Raw genomic sequence first — 14,196 nt, 5'->3', positions numbered from 1 at the left:
TCGGAGTTGAATAACCGATCTGTAAACAAAAAAGTAAGCACTGAAAGTTGCTGGATTTGATCTGATGGAGGACACACTGAAGTTTAAGTTAGGCCAAGCGGAGTAAGCAACAGTAGCATTGCGTAAGTGTAACCGCTAGCGCTGTTTGGTAAATCGTGCAATAACCGCTTAACATGTACATAAATTATAACTGCCCTGTCTCATAATTTGTGAAAAATATTAGTATGTCAGGTTGGCAGTTCTCCGTTATAGATATGGTTCAGAAAAATATCATTCAATCATTGTTAACCGTCTTTTCTGGAGAAACATATTCAAAATAATAATAGAAGAAATTTTTTTTTGTAGTTAGATTAGAGAAAGACGTTATTGTGACGCTGCTAAGTGTGTTTATGCGTTGCAACCCGTGTCGACGAAACTGGCTAGGGTGCGGGAAAGAACGGTTGATTTTTTTTTTCGCGATGTTTACCGTTGGATCGTACCCCGCACACATCTTAAAACACTCCAAAGGAAGGTGAATCCTTGTTTCGCGCGAAAGATGCATCCCCTGTCCCCATGAAACACCCGCACGAGGATAGAAGCAACGCGCTCGCCACTAGATGCTTCTAGAAAACCACGCACCTCTTGTTTGTTCCTACTATTTTTCGCGCTTTCCATAGATCCTCGATGCCTGGCTAGCGCCGCACCCCCTTCAAGTCCCCCTGTCCGGCCTCCGGCGACGCCCCGTGGCCGGACGACATCCAGTCCTTCCTCGACCAGTCCACGGCCGATATGGCCGCCGTCTCCGCCGATTTCCCCGCCGCCAGGGAAGGGTGCGCGATCTGATGCCTGAGGAGGGGGATGGAGTTCGAACCGGCGGGGATCATGCTGGGAGGGGAGATGAGGATCGTGAGGGAGAGCCCCACCTCGGCCTACGTCCGGTTCAAGGCCGGGAGCGTGGAGCCGGCCCACCACCACACCTGCCACGATCTGGTGGTCATCAAGGGGAAGAAGAAGGTCTGGAACATCACCAAGAAAGAGAGCTACGAGCTCGAGGATGGGGATTTCTTGTTCACCCCCGCCGGGATGTGCACCGGGTGAAGTACTCGGAGGACACCGAGTTCTTCACAAGCTGGCTGGCAACTGATGGCAATGCTTGTTGGGTGTCTCGGCTAACTTCTTTAAATTTCTCGTCCTTTGTTTCTGCTGCTGTTAGCTTGTGATCTTTGTTGCTTGTTCTGTCAGGTGATGATAGCAGACATCAAGGTGGAGGCGTGCCCTGCAGATTACTTGTTGGAATAAGTTATGTCAAACAAATTACAGTGGTTACGACCGATGATGTCTTCGGTTGATGTTGGCTTGAGAGATGTGTTGGGAGTACTGGTCATTGTTGTGCGAGCCTTGTCGGATCTGAAATGAATGATGTTGTGTAAGAGTAACCTGCGTTTCTGAGACAGGCTTGTGAATATAATCAAGTCTCTAGGTGGTAAATGTACTGGTTGTTATGGTTGTGGCTGGGTATATTTGCTGGAAGAGTTCCTATATTTAAGAGAGATCACAGAAAATATTCAAGTGGTTTTATTCTTGGTTGTAGTAACAATGGTGGTAATGGTAACAGAGGAAATGGACTTAGGATTATGTTTGCTGCAAGTTTGATGGAGGGGCATGGAGAGGTACTTACAGTATCTAATTTATCAGTACGCTTTTGTCGGTAAACACAGGGGTCCGGTGGTTGCCTGATTATGAACATTTTTAATGGTGGATTTCTAGTAGCTATTACAATACATGGTTATAGCCCTCATCCGAATCACATAAGAAAATTTTGGTCAAAGTAATGTTTCTGTCTTTAGAGAGGACTTTCTTGCTTTCTCAAGATGAATTTTGATGGCAGAGTGCTGCTGAGCAATACGAGAGGAGGGGAGTGGGCTTTATCATCAGAGATCACCACTTCAAGTTTGTGGTGGCTGGCGGTCGACGGATCTTCGACACTCCTATCATTTCTGCGGAGTTGCGGGCGGCATGGGAAGGTTTCTCCTACGCAAAACATGCTCTAAGTGCGGAGTATATCCACTTGTAGGGCAACTCTGCCTCGGTGATTGAGGAGATTTGTGGTTGACTCGTCAAGTCGGATAGGCAGTTCTTGCTTCTTGACATACGATGGATGACAGGGGATATTGCGGCTCATTCAGGGCCACACATGTGTACCGAAAGGCCAACACAATTACTGACTAGGTAGCCTTCTATGCGGCTCATCACTCGGAGGATTTTCTTTGAATGAACTAGGCGGATGTTCCCTATTTGTTGGGCCACCTCTTTCTTCTGTTTTTCTTGGCTGTGCTCATATATGTATGGTGTAAGGAGCCAGTGTACCAAAAAAAAAAAAGAAAGAAAGAAAGAAAGAAAGAAAGAAAGGACCACCCTCTGAACTCTCTCTTTGTTTTTTTTTTTTTTTACCTATCTCACTTCACACTTTACTGCATGTCCAATTTAGTGGCCTCTCTCTTCTAGACCCAGGAAATGGATTGCTTACAAGCTTGATAGTGAAGAGGCGGTTGCAGCTTTAATTATAGACTTGAAATCCCGTGAATATGAAAGTGTTCTAGGTTCATGCTTGTTTATTTTTAAAGAAATAGGTTCAAGCTTATTTGGACTTGAAGAAAGTTAAAATTATCCCTTACTTGTAAGTCTTAACTCCAGCCTTGATAATGTTTGAACTCTTAAGTAATTCCAGCTAAAATCTAGTCTAGGTTTTCTACGTACCTTCAGCTCCGTGGATCCATTCCAGCTTCCTATGAAATTGAAGCCAACTGTAATAAAGTTTCTATAATATTGATGCTATTAACCTCTGGACGCCCTCTCTTTCTCTTGAAGCATGGTGGTGCTAAGTATTGTTTTCGGTCTCTTGAATGTATCAGTTAAAGAGAATTTTTATGAATGTATCTATCATTTATTCGTTAATGTGGCGTACCTCATGGTTCCCGAATTCACATACTTTTAAGTAGGATCTAGTGTCAATGTGCCTACTTCTCCTGTTTTGTATTATATTCTTACAGGTTCAATGGCCGACTTGTCTACAAATATAATAGTAGACACTTCTTGTAAAATTATAAAGACATGGATATTGCAAAGGCATTCATCAATTACATTCTTTATATCCCTTATATTAATATATCTTAACCTTCTAAGAGGCACATAAAATATATATGTTTATCAATTTTAAATAAATTAAACAATGTTTGTGAAGTCTGAATGCTTGTACCAGATCTGCTAATTATCCAACACAGATATGTAAAGCTTGTAGAAAATTCTATGGTCATCGACGAGCGCCATAATTTTTTGATGAAATGCTGTGAAGTAATCAGTAAAGTTCTCATCTCAATTGATGTAATCAAATCAATGATTTTTGTGGCTAGTGATGGACCATGTGATGTGGTGAGCAATAAGGATGTGGTATCCATCATCAAAAACAGTGTTAAAGGGCCTGCAATGTGTTCCAAGAGATTAGCCGCAGAAGCGGCCGAACGGGCACCAAAGATAATGCCATAGTCGTTGTTTTCTTTTGTTCGGTGTTTACTTTCTAGAGAATTTACTAGGAGCATATTTGGTTGAGGGAAGCTGAGCGCTAGAGTGGAAATAAGAATGAGTGACTTTCTTACTAGCTATTTGGTTGGAGGAGTTTTCTTCCTATTCCGACTCCAGAGGGCAATGGAAATGTTTGAATCCTCTAAAATCTAATTCAGAGTATTTTCTAGTATTTAAATTTTGATTTAAATTTCAATCATAAACTAAATGTGTTGGAAAATATGACCATTCCGATTTCCATCTCAATCTATTCCAATTTCAAATCCAACATCAGTAGCAAACCAAACGCATCCTAGATTTAGAGGATGCATTAATTTCTTGTATGATGGCACTTGTAGTGCATGTGCTTGGTTTTCATGCTGCGATGGCAAACTATTCTAACTCCTTTCAAGCAATTACTTGTTGCTGTCAAATTTTGTTGAACAGCCATGAGCAGCAGCACTTCGACCATTTCTAACCATTTCTTAGCTATAACGATCATTTTAAGGCTACATTTGGATGCCCAATGGATGTCTTTAACCATTTGAAACTATCCTCTAGCCAGCTAACCAGCGAATAAAGTTATTCACAGTTGTTTTAGCAAAAAAAAAAAAAGAAATTATCCAGGTTTAAGCACATGTTTTATCCTTTGACTGAATAATTTTATTCACTACTTTTTCCCAAGCGTTAGTCTTGTAAACCGATAGTTTTCTCTTATTTATCATTTAACCAGAAACCAAACAGAGTCTAAAATTCATTTACCAATGTAAAAAAGAATTTAAAAAATTAGTTGTCCGCATCCTTGCCGTACACGTGGACACCAACTGCTCCTTCCACGGTGTAACCGTGCTGGCGTCTGGGCCCCAACATAGACCTCCAATGCGGACGTCGGCATATATCTTTCTACATGGATTTACTTCCACTAGAGCTTTTATGCGCGGTGCGTTGCCAACAAATTGGTATCGCCCCGTGTACGGATGTCCGCATATCGTTTGCCGTGCGGATTTCTTTCTGCATAGAAATTTCGTACATGCAGCCGCACAGAAGTGTTTCTCCGAGCGTTATTCTATTTTTAGCACGTAAGTCGGGCATTTTTTATATGGATCTACTTCCGCATTAAAACTTTACGCGGTCGTCCGCACATGATCGTTGGTATAGACTTCTGTTTCCCTTTTCATACGCGAGTGCAGGGTGGGTCCGACGCTAGCACGGCGTCACTCGCTCCGGCGCCGGCAAGAACGACCGGCGCCGACAAGAACCATGGAGAAAACGTGCAATTATTTTCTGTACTCCGTCCACCACGAGACTGTACATGCCAACCAGGGGCGGCCCAATATATTTGGGGGCCTAAGGCGAATCCAATGAATGAGGCCTTTTTTTTTAATAATAAATTTTTTTAATAAATATAAAATATTAAAAAAATGATATGAAAATGGATAGCTATCAAGTACACTATTTCAACAAAGGTACATGAATCTAACAAAGATAGGCCAGAAATCTTTTTAATTTAATATTATTTTTGAATGGAAATGCAGAAAAATAATTATCCTAAAAGAAGGGCCATAAAACTGATTAAATAACTGAGATAATGCTTGGCAATTTTGTTTATCATGTCAAGCAAGAGCGGAATAGGAAAAGGTCATCCCATGGCACTCCATGGTCAAGGTAAAGAAAAGAATTTCTCCAGGAGCTTCTCTGTAAGAGAAAGTAGGGGCATTATGGGAAATTGACTCCATCTAATTAATAAAAGTCCCATCCCTCCATCTCCCCTTCAAGTGAGTACCCAAGCAGCAACCGCAACATCACAGCACAGCAGCCATTCAACCCCCTCCCTCCTTCTCTCTCTACCACCCAAGTGGGGAGAAGAAACCGAGAGGAGAAAATTAAAAGAATCTCCACCCTCCAAGAAGTCCATTTCTTATCCCCCTTTCTTCCTGATGGCCCAGCTGGATCAGGAGTAATGTGAGGGAAGGAAAACCAAGACCAAAACCAAACAAGAGAAGGGATGAAAGGTAAGAGTGGCTTCAGGCGTGTATCAAGCCAACCAAATCCCTCCTCTCTCTCTCTCTCTCTCTCCATCCAAAACAAAACTACCGTCCCCAACTTCCTAAATTTCCCCTCTGCAGGCCAAGAAGCTCTCCACCTCCCTTACATCAAGGGGGAAGACTCGTAGCCAGCTCATCCCGTTTTATATGGGGCCTTTGCTTCCTTTTGGTCACGGTCCCTCCCTCCCTCCCTCCCTCCCTCTCTCTTCACCTTCCGGGGGCCTTCCGTTGGCCCGGGGCCTTAGGCGACCGCCTCAGTCGCCTAAGGCTCGGGCCGGCCCTGATGCCAACGATCATAACTGTTCGTTCCTTTAAATTTTATTCATTCAACATGCATGATGTACTACTATAGAAATAAGTGGCTGAAATTAATGGCGTGCACGTAACTATATGATGCATGTAGTATTAAAAATATTTTTTTGGGAAAGCACTACTAGATAACCCTATTATAGAGTAAAAACCAATCTAGTAAGAAATATTTTTAGGTCAAAAATTCCATCTTTTCCTCTCTCTCTCTCTCTCTCTCTCTCTCTCTCTCTTCTCTCACATGCAGAATATGCCTCACCTCCGAAATATCCCCCATCCTTCTCTGAAACTAGGTATGGTAGTTTATGGCACAACCTACTATTATCAAGTTTGGTTTTGGCATAAATGAATTGGATCATGAATGATTCAATCTGCCTAGATGCGTTTATTTAATGGATGGGTTCAAATTTAGACTCTTGATTTATTTAACCTATGTTGACTCATTTAATAATTGAGTCGGATCATGATCCGATCTATTAAACCCATTAAATACTTGTTTAATCTATTTAAAATCTACTTAACCAGTTTGTGTCCTATTTAGCATGGTCCGCTCATCCTATTTACTCGTTTAAACCTATTTAACACATTAAAAGTTTACTTAATATGTTTAACCTATTTAACCCATGTCGACTTGTTAGTAAATGGGTTTATAGGTGATGCTGATTTGCGTGTTTATTAAATATGTTGAATGCAGATTTCAATTATTGATCTGTTTAATAAATTGTTTGGTTTGATTTGATATTTTTTTAATCCAATCAATGTCCGACTTAATGCAACCTGATTGCCACCCTTACCCAAAGCCCCCTCAAGCTTCAAGTGTCAACATCAACGATAGGGTTGATGAGATTGGGGATAGGACATTATCAATGAGCTGTGTGTGATTGCCATAGATGTGATCACTCATGCTAGGAGAGGCTTGCCTATTTGAGACAGTGCACTAAAAAATCCATGGCCTTATTAGAGGTGTGGGGATAGTGGAGGTAGAGAGCAGCAGTTCAAGACGATGGAAATGCAATGAACTCATATTTAATTCCTTGTTAAATCTGATTTATTCTGCAATAAATGGATATAAAGGCGTTCTTTTTCCACTAATATTAGGGTTTCATGGAAAAGAAATTCTAGTTGCAATTCAAATTGCAGCAATAAAAATAATCTCTCATTATCTATTTAAGTCTCATTTTTGTACACCGTTTTTTAAGCTATTCTCATGTTTTTGATTATACTTCACCAGACACCGGAATTACTGATGGAAAATTTTGAAAATATTAAAAAATTGGGGTTATGATAGGGATGTATAGGTATATTATACATATATATCAAAGTATGGAGAGAAAAAGAGAGAGAGAAACCTAAGGAGGCCGGATGGTTAATAGGCTAAGCTGGGTAACGTATCAAATCTCAATTTTTCTTTCTATGTTTAAGGGTTGAGGTTTAACCTACATGATGATAATAATTGGGGGAAAAAAAGCATTGAAGTAAATACCCCCTACAGTGAATTTTTTTTATTACAGTTTATCAACAAGTTGCTAACTATATTATCTTAATTTTTTGAGGATCAGAATTAGTCGAGATCCAATCCAATATATTAAGACAATAAGTAATTATTATATTCATAATAATCATATTATAATATAAAAAATATAACAACATTATATCAATTATTATAGTTATATAATTATCAAAATTATTATAATATTTTTATCATAGTGGATATTACATTGTCATGTAATTAGACATAAAATTTATTATAACGACATTTTACATTATTATAATGTAATATAATAAAGTTATAATACTCCTATAAATGTATTGCATGTTAAAAGGTAATAATATATTAGGATTAATATAATATAATCTTTTATAATAATAAATTAATTTTTACATAGAAATATACAATAGTTAAACTTGTTATAATAATATAAACTATCAAATATTTCATATTAATTATACTGTTAGATATCTGTATCTGACTGTAAAGTACACGAAGAATGTGAGGAGGTTTTCCCACTTCAAGAAAAAATGCATTAAAATTCAAATTCTAATTTACAATTTGATTTTCAAACTCAATAATAATTAATGTCAGGAGTTGAGTACGGGATGTGTTTAGAGCTTGGTTTGCTCCATGACTTCAATTATCCATCCAGCTCCTTTCATAAATCTGAACCATCCCAAGCAATTTGTAAGTGGACTTTCCTCTTTTATATGACGTGAATTGTAAGAGAGAGAGAGAGAGAGAGAGAGAGAGAGAGAGAGAGAGAGAGTTATGGTGAAAAATGATGGCATAGAAAAAGAGATTTGATTTCTTGTCAGTGAGATAAAATATTGTTGTCCAATTAATAACTAATCTCCTAATTTGTTTATATTATTAGATGATGATTATAATTAATATATATTATTCACCATAATAGCATGAACTTTGTTGTTTATCAATGCCTTCATTTTCTAGTTTAAATTTGTAATATTAGCATGGTTAAAGCTATAGTCAACACTTAATATAAGGATATTATTAGAATTAGTCATTAGTTAAATAGTACGGACTATTTTGTCTCATTAACACAAAGCAATAAAGGGGATTGTTTTGGAATTGAGTTTAGAAAAGAAGACTTGACATGTCAAAAAGCTACTTTGAGGGAATCTGTAGCCTGCATGGTTTTGTCTTGTAAAGTGATAAATATTAAAGGCCAGGCCTTGATATCAGGTTGCAAGGAAAATAGTCCTTATATGAGAAAGAGTAGAATCTCGAATCTCTCTCTCTCTCTCTCTCTCTCTCTCTCTCTCTCAATATTTAGAGTTTAACAATGGGATTTTGACATGTAAGTCCTCTTTTAATCCAATCTCAAAGTGATCCCTTATACTCTCAAGATACACAGCACTTTTTTGGTTATTAGGACAAAATAGTTCACTCAACTGATATCAGATTGCTGATTGTCATCTATCTAGTATTGATTATAGTCTCTAACGTTATTATTATGTACACAATATTCTTTAAAGAAAGAGAAGCGAATGAATCGTTTGTATAAGTAGTTTGCGTACAATAATATATAGGAAAACTAAAAGATGATCATTGTTTAATAGATGGCTATTGATCGAATCAATAACTAGTTAAAAATAGAGACTATTTTGTCCTAGTAATAAAAAATGACAAGTGCTAAATATCCTTTTAGAAACAAAAACAGACCATTTTGGATCGGCCTGAAGCAACAGGACTAATAAATCAAAACCCCTTAACAACTTGGCACTTGTCAACGATATAGCCATTTCACCATTTAAGCATTTACTGTTTTCTAAGTTCTTATTGTCTTTAAATCAGTTTGGTTACTTCCAAATATGAATTTTCTTTTCAATACGGCAATGCAGTTTTCAAAAAGGTTTGATTTGGTCAAAGTGATGTTAGATATCTGGGAACGAAAAAAATCTATATGCAGCGCTTTCGAGCTCTTGCCGCAATTTCATGGATGACCGACAGAGTACTGCTACGTTAATCGGCTCTCATCATCAGTGACTTTTCTTTGCCTTGGAAGGTAAGATTTCTCGCCTAAATGCTTCAGCATATGGTTTTTGACCACCAAGAACTAGAACAAATATATATAGGCTACGATTGCCTTGCATACTAATCGCCAGAAAGTTGCAGAACAAGGGAATAAATGGATAGATTACATGCAATTATTCAAAACAACGCATGATTACATATCTAGGCTACAAGATTGCATGGAACAAGTCCATCACTCACGTCAACAAAACAGCGGTAATGGCTACGCATGCAGCGCGAGCTTCACGAAGTTAGTTGGTACGTACAGAGCCAGAGGGTGACGGAGCGAAGGGCTCGTCATGGGGCAGGAGATCGCCGGTTTTGAGAAATGTGAAGGCGACGAGGACCAGGGTGACAAGCGCAGAGAGAAGGGAGAGGACGAGCATGAGAGCATTGGAGATGATCCCCTTCACCTCTTGGGCATATTCGGTGGCCGCCAGGGCCAGGACGGTCAGCGGGAAGGAGTACGCCCACCATGCAACGTTGAACCGCCTCATCGATCTCCTGAACAGCGCTGGCCTCGACACCTGCAAACGGATTCCATGCACGTTATCAGAAAACCAAGTTCCTCTAAAGCCAACAAAAGACATGATGGTCGCATTAGAAATTAAGATGGCAAGGGATGGAAGCCTAACTGTCAACCTCACCATTTGACATGGAACGGTACAAGTACGCATGTTTTATTTTTCTTACCGGTGGGTAGCGTGCAATCAAAGTTCCCCTTCTTAGACTTTTTTTTTTTTTTAAAACAAACATTTTTTATGAGTTCAACTCTCTCTTTTACCTTTGGCCTGCTTTCTTAACTAAGAAATCTGACCAAAATACAAACCTTCAAACCCACCATTAGTTGGCCAGAGAGTTCCATTGAATAGGTATTGATCGGTGAATGAAACAAGATCTGGGTCGCACCGTCGGCTTTAGGAACATGAACAGGCTGCTGGATCCACCGTCTACTCGGTGATCCAGCATTTTGTTGGTGGACTCTGCATGCAATCGAAGAGTGTGTTGAACTGGGCAAAACTGAAATGGGTTCGAACACTTCAAAGGGTATACAAAAAAAAGGTTTATGATCCGACAAGCTGAAAGTGATGCTAGAATATCCGCATCTCTCTCTCTCGGTCTCATGACCCAACCCAAACAGATGCGTCAAATCATTCCTTGCGAACGTTGTGAGACAGGAGAAATTATATCCTACCGAGGGAGCCAATATATAATATATCGTCACGTAACATTCTCACCACCTTAGCGTAAGGAAAACGGAAAAACAGATTCCGTCATGTAACTTGGCAGCGACCTACACCGCTCATGCCGAGCTCAAGCCCATCGATCGTGTTCGAGGGCTGAATGGCTCGCGACATCGGCGCCGATGGCCAGCTCACCACAACCACCGAAGCCAAGACTTCACAGGCTTCCCCGAGGGCATCCTCGGCTTCGGGTTCATGGACTGGTGCCGCTTCTAGTCCCTCCGCTTCGCACCCAAATCCTCTCAGAGATCGCACCTCCGTCGACCTCGCGGCCCATCCCTTTCCACATCCGGTTTTCTGCCACAGCCGTGGACGCCGATGCCCTCGTCATCGCCACCTGCGCCGTCGTTCGGTGCCTCCACTTCCCTGGCGCCGACGAGTTCCGGAACCGTGGCCTCTCCGCCTGCGCTGTCTGCGACGGTGCCGTCCCCATCTTCCGGAACAGCACCATCGCATTCCTACGGCAAGCTCGAGCTTGCTTGATTTATTAGATTATTTTATTTTTTGGACATGTGGCGGGATATTATTGGCCCAGTCTACCGTAAACCGGGTAGCATAATAATTTCTCCAAGGACAAGATTGGTCAGGGGAAAAAAAATAAAGAGAAATATTGAAATGAAATGAATGAAAAAAAAGGCCCCCATTTTGCTTACCAACGAAGCGAAGAGGAAGAGGGAGAGGAAGAAGAGCATCTTGGAGGTAATGTCGAAGGTGCCAGAGATGGAATCCCAGGCCAAGCTAGCCATGCTTGGTGCCGCGAAGAAGAGGAAGAATACCGGGCGGAGCAACGCCGGGAGGCTGTCATTCCCCACGAACCTCTGGTAGAGCGTGACGAAGAGCACGAGGTAGTGCACCAACCCAAGTGAAAACATGCACATGGCGCTCTCCCGCCACCCCATCCTGGCCGCCACCCTCGCCCCTACCAGGTTCCCGATCACGGACATCTGGCTCGTGGGATTGGCCGCCATCGACAACAGCTTCTTCCCGTTGGTGAACCACTGCCCATAGATCTTGACATCGAGCACGACGATGGGGACCGAGAACACCCACCAGAGGACAAGGTAGCTGGTGGTCTTGGGGTGGAGGAAGGGAGTGGAGTCCAGGAGGAGGAGCCATGAGATCCACGGTGCAAAGAGGTAGTTCATGCCGACATGGTGGGAGAGCTCAGCCTTGAAGTTTTCCATCCGAAAGAGGCAGCGCATGATGTATAGCAGGCAGAGTGCGACGAGAGAGAAAAGAGCAAGGGACCAGAGGACGAAGAAGGCGGCCGAGGGCAAAATGTGGATGATAGGGCGGAGGGCGTGGGCGTCGGTGCTGGGCTCTCTGAGAATCTTCCATAGCAGGGCCTGGCCGCAGAGAGAGAGGCTAATGCGGAAGTATCCGGCATGGAATCTGGTCAGGGTGGAGAGCCAAGAAAGGGCTTTGCGAATGGCAACTATATCTGCGCATGTGGTTAGTGTTCGTGTGGGGATGGAAGAGTTAGTGATGGGGAGATGGCGCTCTCCTGCCTCCATGAAGGATAACTGATAGTTTTAGATTATATCGATGTTCTTTCTCACTTTCCTTCCTCTTTTATAACAATTACATGTTATGTAGGTGGAGGTGATCTCACTATTTAGAAATGCACTAACACGTTTTAAGGAATAGAGAGAGAGAGAGAGAGAGAGAGGGGTTGACTGGCTTAAGCTCCGCCATGTTGGACTACGGTTTTCCATCTTTGTTTTCTCCTTTGGGCTTCTGTTCCATATATTTCTTGGGTCAAAGAGCAGCTTTTGATGAGGAATATCCGGGAAATATTTAAAAACCGGACCAAACTGATTGGGTCAGTCTGGCGTCTTTCTTATGACTAACACAATTCTCTCAACATCCTCCGTGTGAGCAGATATTTTGAAACTTTCTATAGGAGGCGTATGGCAGAGTAACTAGAGTGCGTCTGGTTGCTTGGGTGTGATCTGTCAGCCCTTACTAAATGGTGGCCTTAATGTTCAGTTTTACTGATCAGAAGAGAGACTCTCATGGCCTTAATGATCAGTTTTACTGATCGAATGCAACGAGGTACATACTAGAGCCTGACAGCTTATGGAGCTCCATTGTGAGGGCTAAGTATGGCTCATGGACGTCATCTAATAATACTTGAACTAGCCGAAATAGCTCTTTCATTTGAAAAGAGATTTGTGCCCATGCTCTGAGGGTAATAGCCAACATCAGATCATCCATTGGAAATAGACAGTTCGTGAATGTGATGGCGGATGCATGGATGTTCGACTTACCTCTTAGGTAGTGGCATCTTGTGGTCAATATCGAAATGGGCTCAAATACTGGCCTTATTGCTCGTCTATTTGGCGATTGGCTAGCTGAAAGAATTCTATCTATGCCGATTCCTAGGTATGATACTCCTCGCAGCAAGGTGTTGCATTTTACCTGTAGCTCGAATGTGAAGGCCAAGGATCTTTTATGATCTCTACATAGCAGTGCCAGATCAGAGGTTGAACAGTGCATGGGTTTGGAGACTTGGTGTCGACCCTAGAGTTGTTTTATTCCTTTGGAGGGCGGCCTGGGGCCGCCTCCCATCCATATATAGAGATCTTGAGTAGACGGAGGATGAGCCTTCCTCCAAGTTGCGATATTTGCTCAACTGAGTCGTCAAAGGCATATTGATAACTTAGAACCTTACCCTAGAAAGCCAGCTAGAAGGTATTATTTTAGTTTATTGATTATATATAAGTACTCAAGATCTACCCAGCGATTAATTAATATGGGACTGAGCACATGCCTGCACGGGTCCTCACATACTCCCCTGTTTACGTCCTGACATTTTTGTCAGGCTAAGGGTCAAAATCCATTCAAATCTAATTACAATCACCACAATTGGCCCGTGATTAACCCTAATAAGCTTGTGCTGCAATGTCCCTTAGTTCACATGGGCCATGGATCGGGTTCACTCTCATAATATTTTATCTATCACAACTTAGGATCTCATCTAAAAGGCTAGCCGGAAGATATTATTGAGATTCATTGATCCTATATAAGTACCCAAGATCTACCTAGTGATTAATCTATGTGAGACTAAATGCCCGCCTGCACGGTCCTCACATACTCTTTCCGCTTAAGCCCTAACGTGCTCGTCAGGCTAAGGATTCAAATCTAATCACAAGCACCATGATCAACCCGTAGCCAAACTCAATGAGTCTGTGCTTCAGTGTCTCCTAGTCCGCATGGGCCATAGGCCGGATCTGCTCTAATACTATTTTATCTATCACAACCCAGGACCTCGTCCAAAAAGGCTAGTTGAAAGGTATTATTTGGGTTCATTGATCTTGTATAAATATCTAAAATTTACCTAGCAAATATCCGATGTGGGATTAAACACACACCTGCATGAATCCTTACACATATGCTCTTTTCCGGTGTCTGAGGGCGTTGCAGGTATAGGGGCTTCTTGTCATATCCTTGGATTTCTTCCAGTTTGTAACACCGATTGAGACCTTTCTTGCTTACCTAAGGGGTTGCATAACTAGGGCACCTATTAGACGTC

At 41.5% G+C, this 14,196-nt stretch overlaps 1 pseudogene; it reads right to left on the bottom strand.

Moving 5' to 3' along the window:
* Positions 1–9,668: 9,668 nt before the first annotated feature.
* LOC103709359 (S-type anion channel SLAH1 pseudogene) lies at positions 9,669–12,800 on the bottom strand (annotated as a pseudogene).
* Positions 12,801–14,196: the final 1,396 nt, after the last annotated feature.

This window comes from Phoenix dactylifera, chromosome 9 (assembly GCF_051530095.1).
Source record: "Phoenix dactylifera cultivar Ajwa chromosome 9, Ajwa_hap1_PhDact_Kaust_v1.1, whole genome shotgun sequence".
NCBI lineage: Eukaryota > Viridiplantae > Streptophyta > Magnoliopsida > Arecales > Arecaceae > Phoenix > Phoenix dactylifera.
Note: the sequence above shows the minus strand (reverse complement) of the source record. Positions and strands in the feature narration are given on the sequence as shown.